General features: G+C 46.3%; 1 protein-coding gene across 1 annotated transcript in view; it reads right to left on the bottom strand.

Annotated features, from left to right (window-relative positions):
• ACHE (acetylcholinesterase (Yt blood group)) overlaps positions 1-1,454 on the bottom strand; it is a 47,735-nt gene extending 46,281 nt beyond the window's left edge. The window contains exon 1 of the mRNA XM_069948355.1: positions 1,358-1,454. The gene's annotated coding sequence lies outside the window, so the exon portion shown is untranslated. The remainder of the gene's footprint in view (positions 1-1,357) is intronic.
• Positions 1,455-13,036: the final 11,582 nt, after the last annotated feature.

Here is a 13,036-nt window from a genome sequence, read left to right on the forward strand (position 1 = left end):
GCTCTTCTAGAGAGCTGTGGGATAGGTCTTCTCTATATAAGGATGGTAATAATATAATAACACACCAATATTCATGAAATTATACAACTATAGAAAAGTATGAAAAATTTACTTATGGGAGTGGAAGGCCTTAAAGTCCAGGATTAGAGAAACAGAACAGTGCCACCCCTGTCCTCAGGTGCTGTGTGGTAGTACATCTCTGCTCTATTCATTTCAATTGAACTTGAGTTGCAATACCGAACCCAAACTGAGGACAAGGGTGGCGCTGTTTCTGAAAGAGAGAAGCTATAGATTTTTTCCATAACAAACACAATCTGCTGATCATGGGTTTGGTCTTTCTGATAGAAAGGGGTGTCGGATTATCAGAAGTTCTGGATTACCGGATGCTAGATTAAAGGAATGAGACTATAATAGGAATAAAACAATAATAGATGAAATATCCTTATTAAAAAGAAGTTCTGCAGCAGCACGTCATAAAACCCTACAATACATACCGCAGCTGCTGCAGATCTCATTGATTCCCCTTCTTTGCTGGGGATGTAAATTAAGAGGTTCTGCAGCAGCTGAGGCAATGACCTGTATAGGGCCAGGCTAGCTATGCAAGAGATTGAAAATTGTCCTGGATTAGAAGAACATGGCCGCTTTCTTCCAAAAACAGCGCCACCCCTGTCCTCAGTTCCTACGAAGTTAATGGAGATAAAGTTGCAATACCTCATACAACCAGCAAACAGGGAGGCGCTGTTTGTTTCATCCTGGACAACCCTTTTAAAGGGGTTATCGAGGATTAGGAAAACATGGCCACTTTCTTCCACAAACAGCGCCACCCCTGTCCTTGGGTTGTGTGTGGTATTACAACTTGGCTCCATTCACTCCTGTAGAACTGAGCTGCAGTACCAGATACAACCTGACCACAGGAGAGGTGCTGTTTATGGAAGATAGCAGCCAGGTTTTCTAATCCTGGCTAAATCCCTTTAAAAGGGTTGTCCGGGATGGAAAAAAAAAACAGCGCCTCCCTGTCTGCTGGTTGTATGAGGTATTGCAACTTTTTCTCTATTAACTTCAATAGATCTGAGTTGCAATACCACATAGGAACTGAGGACAGGGGTGGCGCTGTTTATGAAAGAAAGCGGCCATGATTTTATAATCCTGCATAACCCCAGATGCTGCAGAACCTCTTTATATCAACTGAATTAAATAAAGCTTCTACTTCAATAGAATTAAGTTGTAATACCACACACAAACTGAGGTTAAGAGTGGCGCTGTTTCTGAAAGAAAGCGGCTATATTTTCCAATAAAGAGGTTCTGCAGCAGTATGCAGGACGATGCCCCCCTTCCTTTCCCAGCTGCCCCCTCTCACCTGTCATCAGGTCAGACCCCGGCGGCTGTCCTCCAGCCCTGCCCCCTCCCTGCTCCCATACATAGGGAAACCTCAGCAGCCATCTCTCTCACTGGTTCTACCGCTCTGTTGTTGTCACACAAGTTTCTCTAACTTTTCTGGCCAATCAGAAACTTTTGGACTGTACCAATGTCAGGGGGGGGGGGATAGGGAAGTTGTTATGGGAGTTCTCAGTCAGGAGTGTCCTGTAATAATGGGGGGTTTATATGATTTATGTGGTGAATGATAGTGCTGAACATCCGTACAGGGAAATATATGAGGAGGGGGAACAAGGATTAATAAGGACGGATATAATCAGAGGGGGCATCTCCCCGCTATACTGCCCCATAGTGCTGTCCATTCACTACTGTATCCTCCAACTCAGAGTATATAGAAAGAGCACAGAGGTCAGGGGGCGTCAGCCTCACAAAAGAACTTAAAGGGATTGTCTATGGAGTATGGAGGACAATCTTATTTTTCTTAAAGGGAATCTATTGTCGCTTTCATTCAGCCTGAACAACGAGTTGATAGGACGGCCCCAAGTGACTTGCTGCCCCCTATAGTAGATGGCCCCCTGTAATGCTAATCCCTATAGTAGATTGCCCCCCTGTAATGCTGCCCCCTATAGTAGATTGCCCCCAGTAATGCTAACCCCTATACTAGATTGCCCCCCTGTAATGCTGCCCCCTATAGTAGATGGCCCCTTGTAATGCTGCCCTTTATAGTAGATGGCCCCTTGTAATGCTGCCCCCTATAGTAGATGGCCTCTTGTAATGCTGCCCCCTATAGTAGATGGCCCCTTGTAATGCTAACCCCTATAGTAGATGGCCCCTTGTAATGCTAAACCCCCAGTGCAGTTACGGGGCAGGGGTGAGCTTCCACACACACAGCCTGTATCACACAGGCCGGAAGCTCACAGCTGCAGCCCCGCGGTCCCGGAACTTCTCTCTTGCTTGGCAGTGGCGTGGCATGTGACGTCATCGCGCAGCTGTGAGCTTCCGGCCTGTGTGATACAGGCTGTGTGTGCAGAAGCTCACGCCGGCCGACTCATCCACCCTACCAAATCCCCATCACCTGCCTCCAAAAACCGCCCCTGGCCTCGCGCGGACGGTAGCAGCGGCGGGCTGCAGAGGGGGTAAAAATATAAAATAAAAAAAAAATCTGTTCCCTGCGGGTGCCGCCATGGGCACCGGACCACGGGTGCCTAGTGGCAAATACGGGCCTGTACTGAGTTGGAGCGCGAGTGGAGGAGGGGCATAGTCTGAACAGCAGGGTCTACAGCCCTGTACTCTGACCCAGGAAGTCTCCCTCACCTTCCAAATCCTAGCTGATCCCCTTTAGGCAGGGGCTTACATCAGGGGACAGGACTGTGGGGGTAATCTCTTCATAGCTCGCTAGACAGAGTGCTATACTGTGCTCACTCTACACCCTGCTCATCCCTTCATGCTCCCTGCAGTCTCTGTCAGTCTCGCCATTATGGGGATCTGCAGCTCCATCCTGTATCTACAAACTGCTGCTGTGTTATCAGGGTTATACAGTTACTATACATTATACACCACATGCTGCTATACTGTACAGTAACTTATATATCACATATCCAGCTGCTGTGTTATCAGGGTTAGGCAGTTACTACACATTATACACCATATGCTGATTGCTATACTGTACAGTAACTTATATATCACATATCCAGCTGCTGTGTTATCAGGGTTATACAGTTACTATACATTATACACCACATGCTGCTATACTGTACAGTAACTTATATATTACATATCCAGCTGCTGTGTTATCAGAGTTATACAGTTACTATACATTATACACCACATGCTGCTATACTGTACAGTAACTTATATATCACATATCCAGCTGCTGTGTTATCAGGGTTATACAGTTACTATACATTATATACCACATGCTGATTGCTATACTGTACAGTAACTTATATATCACATATCCAGCTGCTGTGTTATCAGGGTTATACAGTTACTATACATTATACACCACATGCTGCTATACTGTACAGTAACTTATATATCACATATCCAGCTGCTGTGTTATCAGGGTTATACAGTTACTATACATTATACACCACATGCTGCTATACTGTACAGTAACTTGTATATCACATATCCAGCTGCTGTGTTATCAGGGTTATACAGTTACTATACATGATACACCACATGCTGATTGCTATACTGTACAGTAACTTATAATATCACAGATTCTGCTGTTTCTGAATGTTTGTTTCATTTGTTTTACATGTTGTTCAGAATAATAAATCTTTATATTTGGGGTGTGGAACCAATTATCTGCATTTCTATGATTTCTTATGGGAAAATTTGCTTTGGTTTAAGAGTGCATTTGGATTACAAGCGCACCACTGTATATATATATATATATATATATATATATATATATATATATATATATAACTCCCCTAGCTACAGCAGTAATGTCCGGCGTTCCCTTCCCTGCTCTGATCACATGAGTGACGTCACACTCTTGCGGCCATAACATAGGTTGGCGGGGCGAGGAGCCAATGTCTCCTCACTCTGTCAGTCAGGGCTCGTATTTAACCACATTTAGCTGCAAGTGATGGGCCTGGTCCATTACAGTTCTGCCCCCTGTACATGGCCCCCTGTGCTGCTGCCCCTTGATGCTGCAGCAGTAGTTCCACCCCTGTTCATGGCCCCCTGTGCTGCTGCCCCCCTGTGAGTAGTCCCCGTATGGTATATGGCCAATGACCCCCATGATGACTAGACAAAAATAAAATTAAAAAAACAAAGTCACCTCCCACACACTCCCCTTAAAGGGGCACACACATGTGCATTGCAGCACATCACTCAGAGGCCCGCTGGAGACACAGCAGTGCCACTTCACAGTGTATGATGATGGTATACAGTTAGAAGGTACTGTATACACAAAACCCGATTGGTTTTTCTCTTTTTCTGTTATTTCTTTTCCCTTTAAATATTTCTACGTACACTATGAATTATCAGAGCTCTTATGCCCAATGTGTCATCAAGAATAGCTGAAGGTTAGTAGTGAAGGGTTAAAGGTAGCGGCCATCATTGATCCGTATTGGTACAAATAAGATAAGAACATGTGAATAATAAATGTCACCACCGCGGCTTTTATCACCGCTTTATGACCCACTTCACCTTATAATTTTATGACTCGGTAGCGAAAGTAAACAATGAAGAGGAGGGTGACCTGATACAACCATCTCCTTCACACCAGCCTTTGCCCACTGGTATTTTAAACACTCCTCCCATGTGATACCATCACTTAATTTACCAAAAACGACTCCTTAATCTAGAAAAAACCCTAAAGTATTGGCCACTAGGTGTCTCCCTTTCTTGCAATCTGCTGTCCACTGCCTGTTGTTAGGCAAAATCGATCTCTAGAAGCAGAAAGACCAATACGGAACACAGGAGGTAGAGGTGGGGCTTAGCTAGTGCTGTGTGCATGTCCAGCACCTCTCATGTTGGGATTGCAGAATGAAGCCTTGTGGTGTCCCACCACGTGTGTTGTATATGCACCTCAGTAAGTCATTCACTCAGGTTAAAGTGGAAGATGAAGTACTCTATTTTCCCCACTAGATGTCTCTACTCTTTTGTGTGCACAGCTGAGGAGTCATGGATTAACTGTTTATGTCATGTGATGTATGCTGACCAGTTACATGTGCTCTTTCTCTCTATCCTTTCCTTTTCTTGTTCTCTTGCACATACTCAGTCCCACCACTCACAAGAGAGTTTAGAATAGCCCCTGTAGGAGAAGTAAATCTGGTGGAGAAAGTTATTCAGTTGAGACTTAGTTTTCAGTAAGAGAGGACACACAATGAGACAGTCCCTGCAGAAGTTAAGCCAGGGCCTGGCTCTGGCTTAAGACAGATGCAACTAAAGACTTTATCTTCTATACAAGCAGTCACTACAGTTATGTAGTGCTAAGTTCCAAGTAGGGGAGAAAAGCAACCTAGGATCACCCTAGCCCATGCCAGGAAACTCACAAAACTGTGCGAGGTAGACTCCTGATACGAGAGGAGCTGACCCCAGTAGGACAAAGCTATCGGAATAAGTCTACATATCCTACTGCGCAGTGCAAGACAACTGGGTTACCTTGGAAGTCTGCTACACCCAGATAACTGATTAATGGGGCTCGTGCTACTCACCTAGGACGTGTTCTACACAACTAGAGGCAGGAGGCGATCAGACTAGTCTATAAGTGAGTACGAGTATTACTAATCTTCTTCTATATACACTTCAGTTCCGGTCTACATTGGGCAGGGCTCCTTTGACAACTCCTTTCTACCTCTACAAAGCACTTACTTCTTCAAGCATCTACTCCTAAAAGACACTGATTTTACTCTGTTGTTAGCAACCAAGTTTATCAAGATTTGCACAACATCACAATAACTGGCCGAGTACCAAAGTCTACTATGCAGTCTATGGCGCTTCCGGGAATTCCATACCTCAACAGCGTCAGAAGCGGATCACTCACCCGTACAATTTAATTGGTGGATCCTTCCAGGATAACAATTTAAGGACTTACTATGACCTTGTTACAGCTGAATATTGTTAACTGTTTTGGGTAGTGTCCTCTCTCCTGTAGAGTATAAGCTCTTATGGGCAGGGACCTCTCTCCTGTAGAGTATAAGCACTAATGGGCAGGGTCCTCTCTCCTGTAGAGTGTAAGCTCTTATGGGCAGGGTCCTCTCTCCTGTAGAGTATAAGCTCTTATGGGCAGGGACCTCTCTCCTGTAGAGTGTAAGCCCTTATGGGCAGGGACCTCTCTCCTGTAGAGTGTAAGCTCTTATGGGCAGGGATCACTCTCCTGTAGAGTGTAAGCTGTTATGGGCAGGGATCTCTCTCCTGTAGAGTGTAAGACCTCTTGGCAGAGTCCTCTCTCCTGTAGAGTGTAAGCCCTTATGGCAGGGACCTCTCTCCTGTAGAGTGTAAGCTCTTATGGGCAGGGACCTCTCTCCTGTAGAGTGTAAGCTCTTATGGCAGGGACTTCTCTCCTGTAGAGTGTAAGCTCTTATGGGCAGGGACCTCTCTCCTGTAGAGTATAAGCTCTTATGGGCAGGGACCTCTCTCCTGTAGAGTGAAAGCATTTATGGGCAGTGTCCTCTCTCCTGTAGAGCATAAGCTCTTATGGGCAGGGACCTCTCTCCTGTAGAGTGTAAGCTCTTATGGGCAGGGACCTCTCTCCTGTAGAGTGTAAGCTCGTATGGGCAGGGTCCTCTCTCCTGTACATTGTAAGCTCTTATGGGCAGGGACCTCTCTCCTGTAGAGTATAAGCTCTTATGGGCAGGGACCTCTCTCCTGTAGAGTGAAAGCATTTATGGGCAGGGTCCTCTCTCCTGTAGAGTGAAAGCATTTATGGGCAGGGTCCTCTCTCCTGTACAGTGTAAGCTCGTATGGGCAGGGTCCTCTCTACTGTACATTGTAAGCTCTTATGGGCAGGGACCTCTCTCCTGTAGAGCATAAGCTCTTATGGGCAGGGACCTCTCTCCTGTAGAGTGAAAGCATTTATGGGCAGGGACCTCTCTCCTGTAGAGTGTAAGCTCTTATGGGCAGGGACCTCTCTCCTGTAGAGTGTAAGCTCTTATGGGCAGGGACCTCTCTCCTGTAGAGTATAAGCTCTTATGGGCAGGGTCCTCTTTCCTGTACAGTGTAAGCTCGTATGGGCAGGGTCCTCTCTCCTGTACAGTGTAAGCTCTTATGGGCAGGGACCTCTCTCCTGTAGAGTGTAAGCTCGTATGGGCAGGCACCTGTCGCAAAGTTATCCCTTCAGTGGTGATAAAGGTAGCATTCTTTGGTTTCACTGCTAGGTGCCAGTATTGCGTTTGAACCTTGTTGTATATTGCACAGCTGTAGTCACTAAAGGGTTACTGTTGTTTCTGTTTCTAGGGGCAACTGAGCCAGTTTCACTTTACACCATGTTTGATAAATCTCTCCCACAGTGTATATACTGTTTACACAGACACACAGTATATATATCCTGCAAACACACACACACACACACACACACACACACACACATGCAGTCACATATACACATACACACCACACAGGAGCATGCTGGGAGTTGTTGTTGTTATCCACACACAGCCGCACAGGAGCATGTTGGGAGTTGTTGTATTCCAAACACAGCAACACAGGAGCATGCTGGGAGTTGTAGTTGTCCACACAGAGCCACACAGGAGCATGCTGGGAGTTGTTGTCCTACAACACACAGCCACACAAGAGCATGCTGGGAGTTGTTGTCCTACCACACACAGCCACACAAGAGCATGCTGGCAGGAGTTGTCCTACCACACACAGCCACACAGGAGCATGCTGGGAGGAGTTGTCCTACCACACATAGCCACACAAGAGCATGCTGGGAGGAGTTGTCCTACCACACACAGCCACACAGGGCATGCTGGGAGTTGTTGTCCTACCACACAGATCATGCTGGGAGTTGTCCCACCACAGAGGAGCATGCTGGGAGTTGTTGTCCTACCACACAGAGCATGCTGGGAGTTGTTGTCCTACCACACAGAGCATGCTGGGAGTTGTTGTCCTACCACACAGAGCATGCTGGGGTTGTTGTCCTACCACACAGAGCATGCTGGGAGTTGTTGTCCTACCACACAAAGCATGCTGGGAGTTGTTGTCCTACCACACAGAACATGCTGGGAGTTGTTGTCCTACCACACAGGAGCATGCTGGGAGTTGTTGTCCTACCACACACAGCCACACAGGAGCATGCTGGGAGTTGTTGTCCTACCACACAGAGCATGCTGGGAGTTGTTGTCCTACCACACAGGAGCATGCTGGGAGTTGTTGTCCTACCACACACAGCCACACAGAAGCATGCTGGGAGTTTTCCTACCACACACAGCCACACAGAGCATGCTGGGAGTTGTTGTCCTACCACACAGAGCATGCTGGGAGTTGTTGTCCTACCACACAGGAGCATGCTGGGAGTTGTTGTCCTACCACACACAGCCACACAGAAGCATGCTGGGAGCTGTCCTACCACACACAGCCACACAGGAGCATGCTGGGAGTTGTTGTCCTACCACACAGAGTATGCTGGGAGTTGTTGTCCTACCACACAGAGCCCTAACACACACAGAGCACACACAAACTCCACTAACACACAGACACACACAGACAGAGAAAGATATATATACTCACAGTCACACAGCAGGATCAGTGGAGGATGTCTCTGCCCATGAGGAGGTAGAGCGGAGGATCACACTGCTGGTGTCTCCATGGGGAGAGGACTGGGGCGGGGTTATGGGCATCTGTAAGCCAGGGGACGCTGTGGGGGGCGGGGGATGGGGGCCAGGCTGCAGTCACATGTCAGGGGTAGAAGGGCTTCTTCCTTGCTGTCTCTCAGCCAGGCTGCTGTGCAGAGGCAGAGCCGGATTTATGGGCTCAGAGAGACGCAGGTGGCGCCCCCTTCCTGCTGGGAGTGCACAGCGCCCTGTGCGGCCGCACTGCTCGCACACCCCTAAGGCCGGCCCTGAGTGTTAGACTTCTACTGGAGGACAAGTCACAGATCACCCCAGCCCACACCGGGAACCTCTCTGAAGAGTGCAAAGCAGTGTCCTAGTACAGAGGAACTGACCCAGATAGAGCAAAGCTACTGTAACAAAGGTCTACATACTCTATCTCGCAGCGCATAATTTTGGACACTCCCAGGTAACCAAGACTGGGACTTGTGTCACCCTGATAGGACGTGTACCCTGACACTGCAGGGCAGAAGGTGGTTTAGTGAAACATGGGCACAAGTATTCTTCTCTCAAGCATACTCTCACAACAAACTCCTCTCCTCTTCTCTTCCCTGCTCAACACTAAGCTACTCCAGGACCGCTATTCTATCTCAGCACTTGCAAGTACTGTATCTCCCAGCACAGATTCGGTGAGCACAAGTCTGTACCTAAGAAGTTATCTACTGGGACTCAGTGATCATTGCACCAGAACCTACACATACCGGCTACACCATCCTTGAGTCATTTTCCCCTGTCTGTGGGTGGTGGTACCAACAGTCCAGGTGGGTCATCTTCCCACTCTGGACCACTGTGACAAGAGCCCAAGGGACCCATCACAACCTGGCAGGTCACCGACCATTGGGCAAAAGGACAGCCAGCCCCCACTAAAAGCAGGTGTAACACCAAACTTGTCTGCTGAACTAGCACTGGCATCACGACAACCTACCATCACTGGCTAAACTGTATCATAACCACCAGCACAACATCCTCCGGTGTTACCAAACCTGTCTATGCCAAGGGTGACCATCCTTCTCTACAGTTCTATCCGGGAAGTCCTCCACCTAACCAAGACTATGGTCATTGTGTTCGATGAGCCCCCTCCTGAAAAGTCACTCAAGTCAAACCTTCCTAAAGTGAATGTACCATCAGGTAGATCACTTTTTTTTTTTTACATGACCTGGTCGGTGGTGGCGCAGTGAGCCCTGTGGCATTTTTTAAAATACTGGTTCCCATGCTCAGCGCCATTCTCTTCTCCATGCACTATAGGCGAGTCTAGCACCCCCCAAAGTGACAATAAAGTGCTCTGTGATTACTCCTATACCCTGCAGAGAACTCCAGGGACTACACCTACATATGCTGGGACCAGGCAGGGCATAAACCACTCCAACCCCCGGGACAGTCCCGCAGCAGCTGCCCTTGCACATTTCACCTAGTAGTCCTGGTTTACACATCGGGACACCGGGACCCTCGTCAGAACACTACAGGTTGTTCACACCTATTCCTTATCTCATAAATGTTCTCTCTATTGATTTAGCGACATCCTAAACCAGAAATAGCCTGACCGGACCTATTGACTCTTGTCGGTGATAATTATGACAGTGTGTGCCGAGCCATAAGCCCTGTGTAACCAGCGTACCGGATATTATCAGCTTTCAGCATTTTTTCGCCGCACATCATTTCTCAGACATTCACTACAATCTGGTCCTCGGATTATACAGACGCCTCTCCCTTCTTTTATTTCCAGTAACCAGCACTATCATTTCTTCCAATTTAAGCAGCGACCATGGCAAGTTCCCACAAGACCAAAAATAGAGATGTGAATTTTTTTTTTTTTTAGCGGACTATTAATATTTTAGGGGAATTTTTGTGAATTGGGGATTATGTTTATTTAGACATTTCCCAGCTATGTGACTACGAGAAGATGGGAGATTACATAAGTGGTAACGAGACATGGCTAAGGCTACTTAAAGGAATAGAATAGTCCTCACCAAAAAAAGATCACAAAGTTTTTCCCTCTGATTAGTTTTATAGTGTCATTGTCAAAATCTTTTGATATGTCATAGACATACATGAAAAGTTTTGATCAGTCTGGGTGTTCAGACGACCGATCACTAAAGCCAGGAGAAATTCTTGGTTGAACACTTCTTTTCCAAGCTCTCTACTCTTTCCGACTCATTCCATAAATTTGCTGTAAAGCCTTGGAGAGAAGCAACTGTTTTAGAGTTTGGTGGGGGTCTGAAGGTCCAAACCCAGACCAATGAAAACTGACGACAGGTGTCTATGATAGTGACACCAAAATCGATGGGGGAAACCTGGTTATTAATAAAAAAAAATGTAATTGTACCACGCAAAAAGTGTCCAAGGATGCGGTCTACCACAAGCCCTATCTTAAATATATACAATTCCCGTTTCCTGCAGGCCGTGAGGCTCTGCCGAATCTTAGAGACGACAAAAATTGCTCCCATCTGCTCCCCCAGTGTCCACCAAGGAGCACAGAACTGTCCGCCATCTCTGTAAATAAAAGACTAGAGTTGTAGGGAGAAAAGGAACCTGATGGCTACACGTACCTTCTATAGACCCCCAGAAGAGTAATGCAAGTCTTTGAAACAAACATGGAGAGTAGAGATGAGCGAAATTTTCAAAAGTTCCATTCGGCAGTTTCACTAAACTTTACTGAACCGCACTTAAACTGCAGGTTTTTAGCTTTTTTTTTTTCAGTTTGAAACAGTCCACGCTCCCTTGGTGTCCTTCTTCTCTGGTCCTCTCCTGTCTTCTCCAATGACAGTCCGCTCAGCCAATCAAAAGTTGAGTAGGACGGGACAACACCACAGCCATTGATTGGCTGAGCAGACTATCACTCTACAGGTGGCGGAAGACACCAGAGAGCCACAAGATGACACTGGGGGAGTGTGGACAGGTAATAATATCATTTTTTTTAAAGATGTGTGGCCCCCATCTTCTCAAACCTTTGCAAGAAGTCCTCTTTGGTAGGGAACCAAATTTTTTTCAAAGTTCAGAATGAATCTGGGTTCGGCAGACTCGACTCGCTCATCTCTAATGGAGAGTAAACACACAGTAAGGGTACGTCCACACTATGGAATTCCGGCCCGAAGAATGAACCCGCTCATTCTTCGAGTGGACAGCGGAATCTGCCAATGAAGCCTATGGGAACAGCGGAGATGCACACAGCTGCGAGCGAGGTGAACTGCGGAATCCACGATGGGTGATCCGTAGTGTGGACCCTAAGAAAAAAAAATAAACTAGACCTGCTAGAGCTATAAAACCAATCATAGTGACCAGAAGCCAAAAGGCCAGGAAGCTAAAGACACATGCTTAAAGTGTCCCTGTTGTTATAACTTTCAATATCTAAATCAACAGTAGATGTGATATGAAGTAAGTTTGCAATTTACATTCAAAAATTTTTTTTTAGTTATCATAGAAAAAAGGCACTTCCTGTGTTGTGACTTATTTTTCCTAGAATCTAAACACAGGAAGTCCAGTGTTCCGCAGATCATCTGCATAGTCACAGAGATGGCAGTCAGGTGACTGATGGACACATTGAGTCGTGACTCTCTGTACTGCCTGGGATTTCATGTGTTTATCCCCCTTTTTTTTTCTTTTTTCAACTAGCACAAGACTAAAAAGCTTCAGGAGACTGGACCTGGATACAGTAAGTAGAGCTGTTATATAGCTGCCTTCAGGAGACTGTACCTGGATACAGTAAGTATAGCTGTTATATAGCTGCCTTTGGGAGAATGGACCTGGATACAGTAAGTATAGCTGTTATATAGCTGCCTTCAGGAGACTGGACCTAGATACAGTAAGTATAGCTGTTATATAGCAGCCTTCAGGAGACTAGACCTGGATGCATTAAGTATACAAGTTATATAGCTGCCTTCAGAAGACTGGACCTGGATACAGTAAGTATAGCTGTTATATAGCTGCCTTCAGGAGACTGGACCTGGATATAGTAAGTATATCTGTTATATAGCAGCATTCAGGAGACTGGACCTAGATACAGTAAGTATAGCTGTTATATAGCTGCCTTCAGGAGACTAGACCTGGATACAGTAAGTATAGCTGTTATATAGCCGCCTTCAGGAGACTGGACCTGGATACAGTAAGTATATCTGTTATATAGCAGCCTTCAGGAGACTTGACCTGGATACAGTAAGTATATCTGTTATATAGCAGCCTTCAGGAGACTTGACCTGGATACAGTAAGTATATCTGTTATATAGCAGCCTTTAGGAGACTGGACCTAGATACAGTAAGTATAGCTGTTATATAGCTGCCTTCAGAAGACTGGACCTGGATACAGTAAGTATAGCTGTTATATAGCTGCCTTCAGGAGACTGGACCTGGATACAGTAAGTATAGCTGTTATATAG

The sequence above is a fragment of the Dendropsophus ebraccatus genome, chromosome 1, assembly GCF_027789765.1.
Source record: "Dendropsophus ebraccatus isolate aDenEbr1 chromosome 1, aDenEbr1.pat, whole genome shotgun sequence".
NCBI classification, from domain to species: domain Eukaryota; kingdom Metazoa; phylum Chordata; class Amphibia; order Anura; family Hylidae; genus Dendropsophus; species Dendropsophus ebraccatus.